Here is a 15421-nt window from a genome sequence, read left to right as displayed (position 1 = left end):
CCTTTCTTTTTTTCTTTTTCCTTTATTGATTAACAATGTTGTGTTACTTTCAGGTGCACAGCAAAGTGATTCGGTTATACATATGCATGTATCTATTCTTTTTCAAATTCTTTTCCTATTTAGGTTATTACAGAATACTGAGCAGAGTTCCCTGTGCTGTACCGTAGGTCTTTGTTGGTTAACCATTTTAAATATAGCAGTGTGTCCATGTCAATCCCAAACTCCATAACTATCCCTCTCCCCGACCCTTACCCTCCCCCCGCCCCCCAGTAAACATAAGTTAAGTCAGACGTCTCCCTTCTATGGAGGCCTATCCTGAAAACCGTCTTGAAGATTACAACCACCTCCTGTCAACAATCCAGTGTCCCTTATCTTGCTCTAGTTCTTTTCCCTACAACACACATCAATGTCCAATATTCCATTAAATTCACTTATTCATTATGTTTATTGTTCATTGCCAGACTTCCCCCATCAGAATGCAAGCTCCGTGAAGACAAGGATCTTTGTTATTTTTGTTCACTCAGGTATCACAAACACCCAGAGGAGACTTGGCATATAATTGGTGCTCAATAGATGTGTTGAAAACTGAATGAATGATGAATTGGAAGAAGAGCCAGAATACAGAATTTGTGAATGGCAGAAATCACATAGTATAAAATAAAAAGAAAAACCAGCCTATGTCCAAATCTGACTATAAATCATGCATTATGACGTTTTTCTCCTTTTCCAAACATTACCATGGCCTCCTTGCACTGTCCCCTTCAAAGTAACTAAACGTTTAACAGTGTTCCTCTTGAGCAGGTAGGTGACAACATACACCTTTACTCTCTGGAACTAATGAATCTCTCTGGGAGGGAGAGGATTTCCTCTATTCCAGACCCTTATAGCAAAGAAGATGAGGCCCTCCAGTGAACCTGAACTCTCTGAGTAAGCAAATACAGAAAGATTATTTCTTCTCATAGCTAAGTCAGAACTGTTTTTTTGCCCTTGACAATAAAATTTAAGTGGCTGCCATGGTGTCAGATTTTGTGTCAAAACTTCAAGTGTTGGGGGAACAGTGAACTGATTATTCACATATAGAAAATGACAAATGGTAGCACAAGAAACTAGCTTCCTGGAATAATAATATAACGGGTGCATGAAAGGCCACAGGCATGAAATCAATACACTAAGCCAAATAATTCTCTTAACCTGAGTCTCTCTCTCTATTGTTAAAAATCAGACAGTTTGAGATGTGCAATTATAAACTTGGTGACTTTTAAACAATGGGAACAGATCAATTTCCTCTTTTTGTCTCCACTGAATGGACAAGCATGACTCATTCAGTTGAGATAAGGGCAAAAATTTGGAAATTGACCCAAATCATGTCTGAAGCAGCACTTACTCTCAGAAAGGAAGCAAACCCACTTGAGACTTTCAAAATTGCATTTTAGGGACTTCCCTGGTGGCGCAGTGGTTAAGAATCCACCTGCCAATACAGGGGACATGAGTTCTAGCCCTATTCCGGAAAGAGCCCACATGCCGTGGAGCAACTAAGCCTGTGCGCCACAACTACTGAGCCCGCAAGCCACAACTACTGAAGCCTGTGCACCTAGAGCCCATGCTCCACAACAAGAGAAGCCACCGCAATGAGAAGCCTGTGCACGGCAACGAGGAGTAGCCCCTGCTCGCCGCAACTAGAGAAAAGCCCGCGTGCGACACCAAAGACCCAACACACCAAAAATTAAATAAATAATAAATAAATAAATAAATAAAAACTAATTGTATTAACAAAAAATTGCATTTTACTTACCAGCCTGTCGTGCTAAGCAGTGGATGAGAAAGAGGAAGATGGCTGATGAAGAAGACAGGGAGGAGGATGGTGTGCAAGAGTGAAAAAAAATTAACTTATTTATGAAGAGAAAGCTGAAGTCTCCCATTTTTGCTTTTTCCTGAGTTCTAACTATAGGTATAAAATATCTCATGAGATTAGCATTTTTCATATGTCTGTATTTACTGTTCTGTTAAATAGGTAGGTCTTTAATAGATAGGTCTTTTGTCCATTTTTCTATCAGACCATTTATCTTTTCTTCCTGAGCCATAATGTCTATGTATTATGGATTTTAACAAATAGTTAAATGTGCAGGAAATATCATCTTACAATTTATTACTTGTATTATAACCTCTATTAGGTATCTTGATGCACAGAGATTCCCTGTTTTAACATTGTTACTTTTATATAAGTTAGCCTTAATGTTTAGCACTTTTCTCTATTGCTTTTAAAAAATCCTTTCCGACTTTGAGATCATAGGATATTCTCCTGTATTTTCTTCTAAACATTTTAAAGATCTGTCTTTCACATTATATCTTTGATCTATCTAGGATTGATCTTTGTGTATGTTTGGTGGTATGTATAGAGCCACAATGATTTTCCCTCATGGGTAACTCTCCCAGCACCATTTACTAAACAGTTCATCTTTGCTAAATGATATGCAGTGTCAGCTCTGCTATAAATCGGGTTTCCAAACACACTTAAATCTGTTTCTGGACCTTGTATTAAACTCCATCAGTCTGTTGTATACCCTGTGAAAATACCACACGACTTTAATCAGTATAGCTTTATATTAATTCCTACTCTCTGCTAGACAAATCCCACCACCACCACCTGATTTATCTTCATGAGGGGCATTTTGACTATTCTTCACTCTCTGCATCTTCATACACACTTTAGAGTGAGCTTCTGAAATTCCACAGAAATCCCTATTTTGATTTAATTGATTTGAATCCATAGATCAGTTTTGGAAGAACTGACATCTTTATGATATTGACTCTTCCTATCCATGAACATAATATATCTTTCCATTTATTCAGATCTTCTGTAAGTCTTCCAACAACTTGCGTATTTTTTGGTAGAAGTCTGATACGACACATTCTTGCTATTGTAAATGGTATCATTAACTTTGACTTTTCTAACTTTTAGTACTTTGTGTAAAAATGCAGCCCACTTTTTAAAATATTGATCTTTGACTTAGATGAGCTTATATTTCTCAGCCTTCCTTGCAGTTACTGTAGCCATATGTTTGAACTCTGGAAAATGAAATAAGGATGGAAGGGAAACAAGCCACTTTTAGGCTACCCCATATAAACTTCCCATGTGACTGTTCGTGCTTCCTTCCCCTGTCCACTGGCTAGATTTTGATACTCAGGGTGATCTTGGAAATTAGGTGCTGAGACTATCTGTTGTCCTGGGTCCCTGAATGACCACACTGTAAAAAGCCCCCATGTGCCATACACACCTTCTTACCAATTAGGAACACCTGTATTAGGCTACTGAAAGAAAAAATAAACTTATTTTGAGCCACTGAAATATCAACATTTGTAACAATTATGTTGTCCAAATCATCTGCTTATCTTAACACTTACAGAGAGAGGAGTGTTAAAATTTCACTATGATTGTAGACTTTTCAATTTATGTTTATAATGTGCAAATTTTTGTTTTATATATTTCAAGACTATGTTATTAGGAGCATTCAGGCTTAGAATGTTGCATCTCCCTGATGATTTGAAACTTCCATTCATTGTGATCCTCTTTGTCTCTAGAAATGCTTTATGCCCTAGAAATCTACTTTGTCAGACATTAATATAGTTATGCCAGTGCTGGGGGGTGGAGAGGGGGAAAAAAGTATTTGAGTGACTTTATCTTTTTCTATCTTTGACCTTCAACCTGACTCTCATGATTAAAAAAATCACTAAATAGAATAGGAAATAAGCCCCTTTGTCAGGAGAAGCAGAAAACCACTGAAACAGACCTGCAATGACTATAGATATTAGAATTATAAAATCACTGTGCTTAGTATGTTCATGGAAATAAAAGACTGTATGGACGTATGATATGGGGAACAATGCCATCAAACTTGCCCAGGTAGATTAGAAAAAAGCAAAACTTAGAGACATGAAAAATGTAATAACTGAAATTAGAAACTCAAATACTAGACTGTACAGTACAGAAAGAATTGGTAAACTGGAAGGTTTCCCTCTGTGGAATTTCTTGGAGGCATACGCTGGTATTGTACTCCTTCAAGAGGACTTCCGTTTACTTCTAATAAATACATGAAACGCTAACAAGCTAAGACCACGTTAAACTAGATTTCCAACCTGGAGCTCTGGGGACCATACAGATAATGTAAATGCTCGCCCCAAGCTCCCATGAGATATTTGTCTTTTGCTCACTTGCTTAGAGCCAAAGCTAAAACAGACAGACATACCCACTATCTCCTTCTGTGGGGTGAGTGTTGTTTTTCAAGCTTTACCAACTAAAGCGATCGCTTTTGGAAACTCAACTTTATTGTATGTGAGTTGCAGCAGGTGGGAGGAGAGGATATGCAATCAGACCTCATCCTCTGGTCCTAAGCTTTATCTTTTGTTTCCCACAAATATGACCATGAAATACCCATTCTAGATCCCCAAGAATGAACAGATAATCTAGGACAAATGCAGGCTTCAATGCTGGCTTAGCCCTTTGAGTCTGTCCTTCTCCCAATTTCTTGCCTCAGATTAATTCCTTTACTTTCCTGAAAGCACAAACATGAGATAATTTTTTTTCACTTTTATCTATCATAAATTTGTATCAGTAAAGTATACTATGAATGTCTGGTTTGCTCCCATAAATACTGTTAACTGATATACCAGCAAAGATTCAAATTCCCAGGAGAAAGTCTGCAACCTGGGACCTGTTTTGTGTGGCACACCCACCCCTCAGAGCAATGTGAGGTTTGTTGTTGTTTTTTTTTTTGCGGTACACAGGCCTCTCACTGTTGTGGCCTCTCCCGCTGCGGAGCACAGGCTCCGGACGCGCAGGCTCAGCGGCCATGGCTCACGGGCCTAGCCGCTCCATGGCACGTGGGCTCTTCCCGGACCAGGGCACGAACCCGTGTCCCCTGCATCGGCAGGTGGACTCTCAACCACTGCGCCACCAGGGAAGCACAATGTGAGGTTTTTTAATTAACAAATCCACCATATCCAATAAGGAAGGAGTAAATATTCAAAACGATTGTCAGCTGGAAAGAGGGAAAGGGAACTGGAGGCTGTTTAGTCAAAAACTAGACGAAAGGCACTTTCTTGGCTACAGTTTATGTTCATCAGTATTACTTAACAAAAAGAACACATTTTTGAGTCAGACAGACCTAGTATAAAATCCTGGTTCTAACACTGTCTGTGGAACTGCATTAGTTTTCTATTGCTGCCATAACAAATTGTCACAAACATAGTCGCTTAAAACAATACAAATGTGTTACCTTATAGTTCTGTAAGTCAGAGACCTAATACAGATCTCACTGGGCTAAAATCAAAGTGTCTGCAGGGCTGCATTCATTTCTGGAGGCCACAGAGGAGAATGGCTTCCTGCCATTTCCAGCCTCTAGATGCCACCACATCCATTGGCTCCTGGCCCCCTTTCTCCATTTTCAAAGCCAGCAATGTCACATCTCTGACCCTTCTTCTGTCATCACATCTCTTCCTAACCACAGCCAGAAAAGTTCTTTGCACATAAAGACCCATATGATTCGATTGGGACCACCTGGACAATCCAAGTTCATCTCTCAATTTAAAGTCCTTAACCTTAACCACTTCTGCAAAGTGCCTTTTGCCATGTAAGGTAACATATTCACAGGTTCTGGGAATTAGAACATGGACATCTTGGCAGGGTGGGGTGGGGGGTGTGGCCTACCACAGTAACCATAGCAAAGTTAAATAAACTTTTCTGGGTCTCAATTTTCTCATCTGTAAAATGGGAGTGATTATACCAGTGTCTAATAGTCCCTGGCAAATAATAGAAATTTCATAAACTCATTAAATGGAAGAATAAATATGTACATTATGAGGTTATTGGGAGGATTAAATTAGATGATGTAAGTAAAATATCTAGTACAGTGCTTAGAACATAGACTTGCCCCCAAATCAGCTGCTCCTATTATCCACAGGGCACCATTCTAGATGCTTTGAAGAACTAATCCAAGCCCATGAAGCTGTAGAATCTGGATGACAGAAACATCAGATCTCCCTAAATAAAGGCTGCAGTACTGAAGACAAGATGTTCTTTTTTAAAGCACCCAACTCTGTGTTGAACTCCTCAACTAAACTACTGCTATGCATGAGTGAATATATTAGCATTGAATTCACACGGCAAAACTACTAACTGCTGGGCAGTTCTCTCTAGTTCACCATCTGTCTAATGTTAATTCCTTTGGACCTGAAGGTCCATGCTCCAGACTGCGTACTCTTTTTCTTTCTTCTTTTCCGTTTTTTTTTTTTTTTTTTTTTTTTGAGTTAAGCAACTGCCACAATTAGATAAAAAGACATCCTGGTAGGTTTCACTGTGACACCCTTCCAAACCTCTTAGCTACCATTATGTTTCTCCGAACTTAAGAAATCACAGTATTAACCAGAAATGTGTTCTCTGTGATCAAAATGAGAGCTTACTCCAAATGAGCTCCCCAAAACTAGCTATCTTCACAAATGTGGATTTATGCTATGCCTCTATTTCAGAAAGAAAAATCATTAGTTCCTTGGCACTGTCATGTTAATACAGATTTGTGGGTCACCATCCACACAGCATGACTGTTATCACTTGCCAATTTATGTAGTTTTAAGCATCCAAATATTCAATACATTTCAGAGTACACTCTGTGGGCCAGAAACTTTTTTCAGTACCAACCAAGAGAAGTCTTTGCCCTAATAAACAAAACAAAACAAAACTGACCATCTAGTTGAATACCTAAATGAAAAAAATTTAATTAATAATATAAATCAGACTGTAAAAAATCCTTAAGCAACATATTTTAAGATTAGAGAGAATTTGTTCATATATAACTAGTTTCTAAAGATCTCCACCATAGTCATTTTGTACTCTAGCTCCAAGGGCTAACATATTCCAGTACTCTGAATATATGTAACCAAATAGCCTGGGAGTTTCAAGACTTATGAGTCAAACACATGGAGAGATATAATAGTTAAAGTTTATAAGCAAATAATAAAGGTATAATTATGTTAAGCAATTACTAAATTAAACTAATATAATTATCTAGTAGAATAAATTGCAAGAAATAATTTTAGCTCTGTTTTTATTCAACTTAATCATTTAAAGGTATCATATATAAAAATCATAGCTCTGATATTTGATTACTTGTTCCCTCATACACTCTCCCCATGGCCTCATAATAAAATGGCGAAATTCCAAGAATCAAATGTACTCTGACATTCTGAATTTTTTTCAATCTAGGTAAGGTAACAATAGCCCAGTCTGTTGGTCAGGATAGGCTAGTTTATGTTATTGTAAAAAAATAACCCCCAAATCACATGGCTCAGCATGACAGATGTTTATTTTGACACAGCCCCATCGTCCTCACTGAGGGACGCAGGCTGGTGGTGCTTCCACCATCTGGGACATCGTCAGTCAGTGGAGCATGGAGAAAGGCACTTGGAAAATCCCATCTTGGTTCTAACAGGCTTCTGCCTAGAAAAGACCCTCATCACTTCTGCTCTATTTCTCTTGGCCAAATCAAATCATGTATCTATGTGTAACTTAAGTGCCTGGAATGTGCTTGGAAGGAGAGAAGAATTATTGATGAATATCCTTAATGATTAGGATACAAAAGTCATTTTCCAGTTAAAATTAGCTTCCATATAAAGTAATGTACACTACCTCTGATACTGGTTCTTTTTTACTTTCAAATATTGACATCTTTCAGAACCTTAAGTTAAGATGCTCCTCTCTAACATATGAAGGATTTACTTCCTAAACTGCTAACCTCTAGAATGACTCTGTGCCTATTCAGACACCATAATTTATATGTGCAGCATAATGTCTTACACATAAATACAGACTTGCTGTTCGAATAAAATAAAATTCCAACAGTGTTTCCATTTGGTCATAAAACTCCTATTATACTTAAGAAAAGCATTCATTGACAGTTTGACAGATAATTATATTTTACTCCCTAATAGTATCAGCTAAAAATTCAAAGGACTTGTAGAGCAAGGGCATAGCCCTGTTGGAAACCAGAATTCAAACTGAGCCAAAATGGACTTCCTGATATCACGGGGTGAGTCTGCAACACAGCCTACCAATCACTAAGCATTAGGATGATTTTTACATTTTCTCTCCTAAAGAGAAGGTCAAAGCATTATCCTCAGGATGAAAATTAAATTCCACCTTGGAAAAGTTTGTTTTTAAAATGATACAGAAATAATTAACTTGTAGATGATAACAGCATAACTCGAATCAAACCATGGGGTCTAGGATCATATGAAGAAAGTGATCCTCCCTAGGTACTTTTATGGAAGTATTGAATGATCAAGAATATCACATGGAATGTTTGAAGGAGTCTGAAGTCTATTCTGGATTCAACCTTCCTAGTGATGCACTCTTCTATTTTCATTTCTTATTGATTCCATTTCTTTTACTATTAACGGTAGTTTATGGAGGCTTCCTTCAGGTATACACTAGCAAGGCATAACCTTGCTGTGGAAAACCCAAAGTGTAAATGAAGGGCAATGGACAACAGAGGAATACTGCATCCTGACCAAAACTTAGTATTGATGGAGCACATTTACAAACACTGATAAAATATTTATTACTTTGCTTATAAAGTTCAGGCCTTTTTTTTTTTTTTCGGGGGAGGGAGGTTGTACTTTCGGGAAATTTTAAATGAGACTCGGAAACATCTGGGAATTTTCAGCACTGCAGACAAAACAATAAATTCACTCTAAATCAGAAAGCAAGTAGGGTAAGGGCAATAGAGAAGCCTGCCAGGAAAGGTGGGAGTTGGGGTGAAGAAGAATGTCCCAACAGAGCAAATAGCACCTGCAAAGCAGCAGAGATAAAAGGATGAGTGAGCATTACATGTGCAAGCGTCTGACAGACATTTAGGGAGGTGAAATTCTGGAGAAGTAGGAGAGAGGCAGTGTTGAGACTAGACCTTGCACAGCTTTTTAAGCTCTTGTCAAGAATTTAGACTTAACTCAAAGGGCAAAGAAAAACCTCTGAAGGATGTTAAGCAGACACATGGCATGATTATGTTCATGGTTATGCTGTTGTTTAATATAAAGACAGCATAAATTTAACATAGTCATACCCTGCTATATCCATTTTAGTTACAAGAGACGAACTTTATCCGGGGTTCCATTTGAAATCCAACCTCAAATTAAGAGGCATTTTTTCCTCATCTCCTGGGTATCTAAGTTCACACTGTCCAACCAGGAGAGGCAAGCCATGATGCAGTTAACTTTATTTACACAACGTGCTGTGTTATTTTCAACGTTCCTTTTGGAGCATTTGGTTTTGTTTTGTTTTGTTTTAATTAATTTTTATTGGAGTACAGTTGCTTTACCTTTTGGAGTATTTTTGTTTAGCTAGTTTCAGCAGCAGTTTATGACAGTGATCATTTCATTTATTGTTCCCTCCGTGATGTCAATTTGTTTAGTGGATGTGATATGTTTGCATTGTTTTTATTTCCTTGGTGTTTACTGTTTTACTGGGATTTTTAATTAAGTTTAATTACTAAACACTGAATATCATATATGCAGGTTCCAGTAGTGAGCATATTCTTAAATGTAAAAAAAAAAAACCATAATAGTTATAAGAGAAATTAACAAGAGCAGGTACACAGCTTCATTATAGCACAATTAATGCAGAGAAAATTGCCTACTACTGGATGTTAAGATAACGAATGTTTTCCTAATGTTAACTATTGGAGCAATCATTAATTATTGAAATAACTGAGTTTATTTAATAGGATTTGTCATTTTAGCTTAAAACGGATGCCCATTTGGGGTTGCAGTGATGCATAGAAATGCCTTTCATTTTTAAATAATGATAATTATATCTTTATTTTGAAGAATACACAGACTGCTTTGGAGAAATTTTATCAGGGGAAAAGGCAGATGGTAAGAGTAGATGTCCATTCTGGCACAACATTGTAAATCAACTATACTCCAATAAAAAAATTTTTAAATATATACAAAAGACAAAAAAAAAAAAAGAGTAGATATCCCTTTGCCAACATTTGTCAACAGCAACAGAACTGACAAGTTAAACCAGATCATTCTTTGTTGTGAGGGCTGTCCTGTGCATTGTAAGATGTTTGGATCACCCCAAGTCTCTACCTACTCAATGCCAGTAGCACCCCTGTGCCCATCTGCGACAATCACAATTGTCTTCAGATTACCAAATGCCCCTGCTTCCTGAGAACACTGCCCTGAACCCATTAGGGGACCAACTGAGCAGCTGCATTAGGTGGCCTGGACTGAGAGGTGACAGCAGGAATGGAGTAGAAGAGGCTGAGCAGATGTATTTGGGAGGGAAAAGCATCCGGATTGGTGACAGACAAGATATGGGAGATATTAGAGCAAAAAGGAAGTAAGGTTGATGTTCATGCTTGTACCGTGATCAACTGTGTGGCGCCCTCTATGGAGCTAAACTAGGACTGAGGGGGGGGGCTGAGGAGGAAATCATGAATTTAGTATTTTGGAGGTGCCAAAGATGCATCAATATAAAGAATTTTGTTAAAAACAAAAAGTTTAGGATGATCATTTTATTATTCTTCTTAATTTTTTTGTTTGTTTGTTTTTGCGGTACGCGGGCCCCTCTCACTGTTGTGGCCTCTCCCGTTGCGGAGCACAGGCTCTGGACGCGCAGGCTCAGCGGCCATGGCTCACGGGGCCAGCCGCTCCGCGGCATGTGGAATCTTCCCGGACCGGGGCACGAACCCGTGTCCCCTGCATCGGCAGGCGGACTCTCAACCACTGCGCCACCAGGGAAGCCCCCTCTTCTTAGTTACTTTTATATGCTGTTCCTCATTCTAGGAATTTTGAGGGAAAGAGAAACCAGTGGAGTGTAAAAAAAAAAGGGAAATAAAGTTTCTTAAATATTTAGATTATTTTACTCATTTTTATTTTTAAAAATTTTTATTGAGGCATAATTAACATACTAGCTGCAGATGTACAACATAATCATTTGATATTTGTATATATCATGAAATGACCACCACAATACGTCTACTTAACATCTGGGATTATCATTTCAATGTTGAATTTTACGGGCATAATTCATAGAATATTTGCTCTTACTCAGATCCTACGTCTACTTCTCCTTCTCTATCAACCTCGTAACTGTGGGAGTCACTGACAGTTTTATTTTCAGCTCTTTTCTCTATGTACTATCATCCAGCTTTAGACTTCAAATATCATTTACGATGTGACGCGATTTTTTATGAATTCCCTCAAGTAACTAGTTTTACAGGCGGCATGCACACACACACACTCCCTTCTCAGCACACCTAGAAACATAAAATACAGAATATTTTTCTTTAAAATTATAAAAAATTTAGTCATATTATGTGAATAGACTCCATTTAGACACCTGTTCTGCAAAACCCAATTACATAATTTATGACAATCTTTTATTCCTTTCCCACAGCAAAACAAAAGGCTCTTGCGGGCCCTCGCTTCTACGTTCAACTTTCAAGCATTTTCTTAAACACCAGTGCGTGCAATGAATCTCATAACTGGCCAGAAACTCCTTTTCATCTCTACTTCATTCAAACTGGAATCTCTCCTCTCTATCAGTGCTGGCTCCATCCTCCTACCTGCTGTGATCTCCTCATTCAGTTTTTCAGAAAGCCCCTGAACAGGCAGAACTATGATTTTTCTAGTCTGCCTTCCACAGACAGCATCCATGCTGCAGGAGCTACTGTGAAGAGTGGGAAAACAATCTTTCTGTCTTTTTTATTCTTTTCACCATTGCTTCTATCTGTGTGTGGGGTGGGCAGTTCTCATTCCCAATGACCAGTCTTCCAATTCTCTTTTACAAGACAATCCTAAACTATTGTCTCGTCACACGGGAGATGACTCTGAAATCCGTATCTCTAGACTTCACCTCTGTCCTGCATCCCAGCCCTAAACTTTCGAATGCTGGACACGTGCCTGAGCCTCACACCACCAGACTTCTCCCCACCCCCTTAGTTTCCATCCTCGCAACAAATGGCATCACTTAACTCAGCTGCTTTGGCCCCGAACGGTCCACGGTTCACTCACCCACCCCATCTCACCCAACCCCTCCATTAGCAAGTCCAGCTAGCTCCACGTTCAAAACATTATCTAGATTTTGACCACTTTTGACTACGGTCATCACCACCTCCCGAACCCAAGCCACCATCACCACCTACAGGAGCTTCTTCGCTGGCCTCACCACTTCCACTCCCACCTCCACTGAGGCCACTCTCCTCCCAGCAATCAGAGGGATGTGTTCTAAAGGCAAATCAGAGCATATCTTTCCCTCGCTAATCGCTCCTCCTGTGTGCTCAGAATGAAAGCAAAGTCCTCATGTTACAAAACCCCTGCTACCCCAACTGGCACGCATCCTCTGCCTTCCCATCCCTCAGAGACACTGACTTGAACAGGCATTGCTCATTCCTGCCCCGCAGCCTTTCCGCCCGCTTTTCGCTCTGCCTGGAGTTCTCTTACTCTGGGTGCTCTTATGACTGGCTTCTTCCCATCACTCAGGTCTGTTTTCCTGACCATTCTAACAGCTCCCTTACCCCAGTCACTCTCTTTCCATTGACTTCTTTTATTTTCCATTTGGTGCTTATTAGAATCTGAATATTTTCCTGCTTGGTTTCTGTCAGTGTTCCCCTACCAGAAAGCAGGCTCCATGAGAGCTAGGGCTTCATCTGTCTTTTTTTTAACCTCTGTATTCCCAGCACCTTGAATAAGGTAAGACACTTATTTACTCATTAAACAAATCAATATGCCACAGACAGCCAGACTCAACCATTTCAAATTCGTCTCATTTTTTTTCTTTCATCAAAATCGTTCATCCCCCTAAGGTCGGTTTTAGTTAAATGGCATAACCATCTACTTTGTGGCTAAAAATATGAGAGTCATCTTTACTCCTTTCTCTCAATTCATACTCAATTATTTCTCAAGGCCTTTCCATTCTACCCTTAAAACATCTGAAGTCTACCCCTTCCCTTCCCTTCTCAAGGTCCAAAACATTTAAAGTGGCTTCCTAATGGGTCCTTCTCTACCTGCCACTACTGAGTCTCTAAGCTACTCAACAAAGTTACCTTTCATAAAATATGGATCTTGTTTCTTCTTTAAAAAGGTTCCACTTACCCACAGGAAAAAAACTGTTAAATTCCGTAATATGGCTTCTGAAACTATTCCCAATCTGGTCCATTACCTTCTTTTGCAGCTGTGCTTCTATCTAGCTTTTCAGCTTCATTTCTATGGACTGACATGCACTGTGTGCTTCTTTAGACTGAACCTTCTGCCATCCTTGAAAACATCATACTCTTTAAAATAGCTATGTATTTGTTCAAGCTGTTTCTATGGACTGGGATTCCCCTTCTCCTTTTCACACCGTGAAATCCATTTATCTTTTTCAAATCCAATTCAAACGCCATAGCCTCTGTGGAATTCCCTTATCCTATCTGTCAGAAGTTAATTCCTTCCCCTGTGCTCCTAGAGCCCTGACATGGGCACTTCTATCACAGGGTCTTACACCATCTGACCTAAATTAAGGCTACATTGTGTGTGTCATCCCAGTAAATTACGAGCATCTTAAGGGGTGGAGACTGACTTGTTCACTCGTTCACCTTCATAAGTGTCCCATGAAACCAAGCAAATTCTCTGGATAGACAGGCCCTCTATAGATGTTTGTCGAAGTAAACTCAACCTCTGAAGAAGCAGGGAAGCCTCTGGGACCATCTCAACCAGGGACTGACAGGCACAGTCATTTGCTGAAGAGCACTAATAGCTTCCCTGTCTTGTGCTGGGCTCCTCTGCTTCAGTCCCTTCGTCGATCTTCACATCCCACTCTGACATTCCATCATCTCCCCACCACTTCCAACCTCATTACAGTATTCTAGCATTCTAATTATATTGGTACTCTTTCATATAAGGTACCTCAAATTCTTTTTCAAAGAACACTTGGCAGTAGAGATTTATTTCATTTGAAATCGCTGGTTAACGGGGCTCATGCATCACTTCAACTGGCAAGCAGAAAGCAAATGGTGAAGGCCAGAGTTTGAGCTATTAGCTACTTACGGATACAGACTGGGTCTTTAAAGGTTAAGCAGTAACAGCCAGACATCGTGTGTCTACTGATGTATGCACTCGGAAGCACACAGAACCACCTATGTGATATTATTGTCCCAAAAGTTGAACTAGAATCTAATCAAACCTCTAGAAAAACTCCCATTACAGAAAATACAAGGAAGAACAGAACAAGTTAAATAAGTTAAATAACATCACAAAGAGAAGAAAAAACCAAAATGGAGTAAATTCTACAATAAAACTGATCAAGTCAATGGGAAAAGGTGGAAAAAAGATTTTTTTAAGAGTAAAGAAGTTAGAAACCAGTGTCAAAGAAAGAGAAAAAACAGAGCTTTTAGAAGGACCCACCTATCATGAAATAGGTCTAAGCAGCTATGGAAAACAAAGAACATTTCCATAACCCCTTGAGTCAGAGACCCTGCTTTCCTGAGCTGTGGCCTCAACGAGAGAAAAGTAATATGATCACTAAGTTTTTCCTGACTCTTCCACTCATCTTTGGTAAATCTGCCAAAGTTTCTGTACTTTGGTTTAATTTTCTGCAAAACTGAGAAAGTAGCTAGTGGAGTATGGGGAAAAGCAGGCTTTTCAGTGCACTCAACTGACTGAATGTCTTTCTTCAAAACAGGTGACACCCCGAGCATCAGACTCTGTTAGAGCAAATGAACTAGTGGCCAAATTCACTGTTAAGCAACCACAAACAGCTTTCCTGACTTGCCTCACTGAGTTATAGTGTGTGACTGAGAAGTTTAAAAAGGAAATAAAAATAGTCAGTGCAAAAGACCCCCCAAAAGGCTCTCCATTAATTGACCTTCCTATTTAAAAATGCAGTATATCTTCCTTACCATTGCCAGCTTCTTGGGTCCTATTGATGTCACAGTCTACCTGTCCCTGACTTAATTTTCCCATGACCTACCTGGATGCCAATGCATTATGGTTATAGGAGAGCAACCAAGTTCTTAAAAGAAAAAAAAAGAGGGGGTGGCGGCATTGCTCTTGCCTCCCCTATGCCTTCATGCTTCCATCCTCAGGTAATGCTGAAAGAAGGGGAAGTTCAAATATCTGCCCTGTGCTTTCAAGTGGGAAGTAAGTGCAGAAAAAATAAATTTAAGCTAAAGTCACTGAATGGCATGAGGCTATTTAAAGCTGTTACTTACTTTTAGGTGTTGCTGTGATGCATGTAACCATATAAGCTTGCGAGAAGCTGTGATGTGATAGAAAGAGTAGTAACCCCAGGGTCTTGCCACTAGAGAGAGCTGTGGTGAGCAACCTCTCTGATTCACAGCTAAAAGGGAAATCATGCGGCCTATCTCACCTGGAAATGGGGTAGTGG

Source organism: Leucopleurus acutus (genome assembly GCF_964270905.1).
Source record: "Leucopleurus acutus genome assembly, chromosome: 21".
Classification (NCBI taxonomy): Eukaryota; Metazoa; Chordata; class Mammalia; order Artiodactyla; family Delphinidae; genus Leucopleurus; species Leucopleurus acutus.
This window is presented reverse-complemented; position numbering follows the sequence as displayed.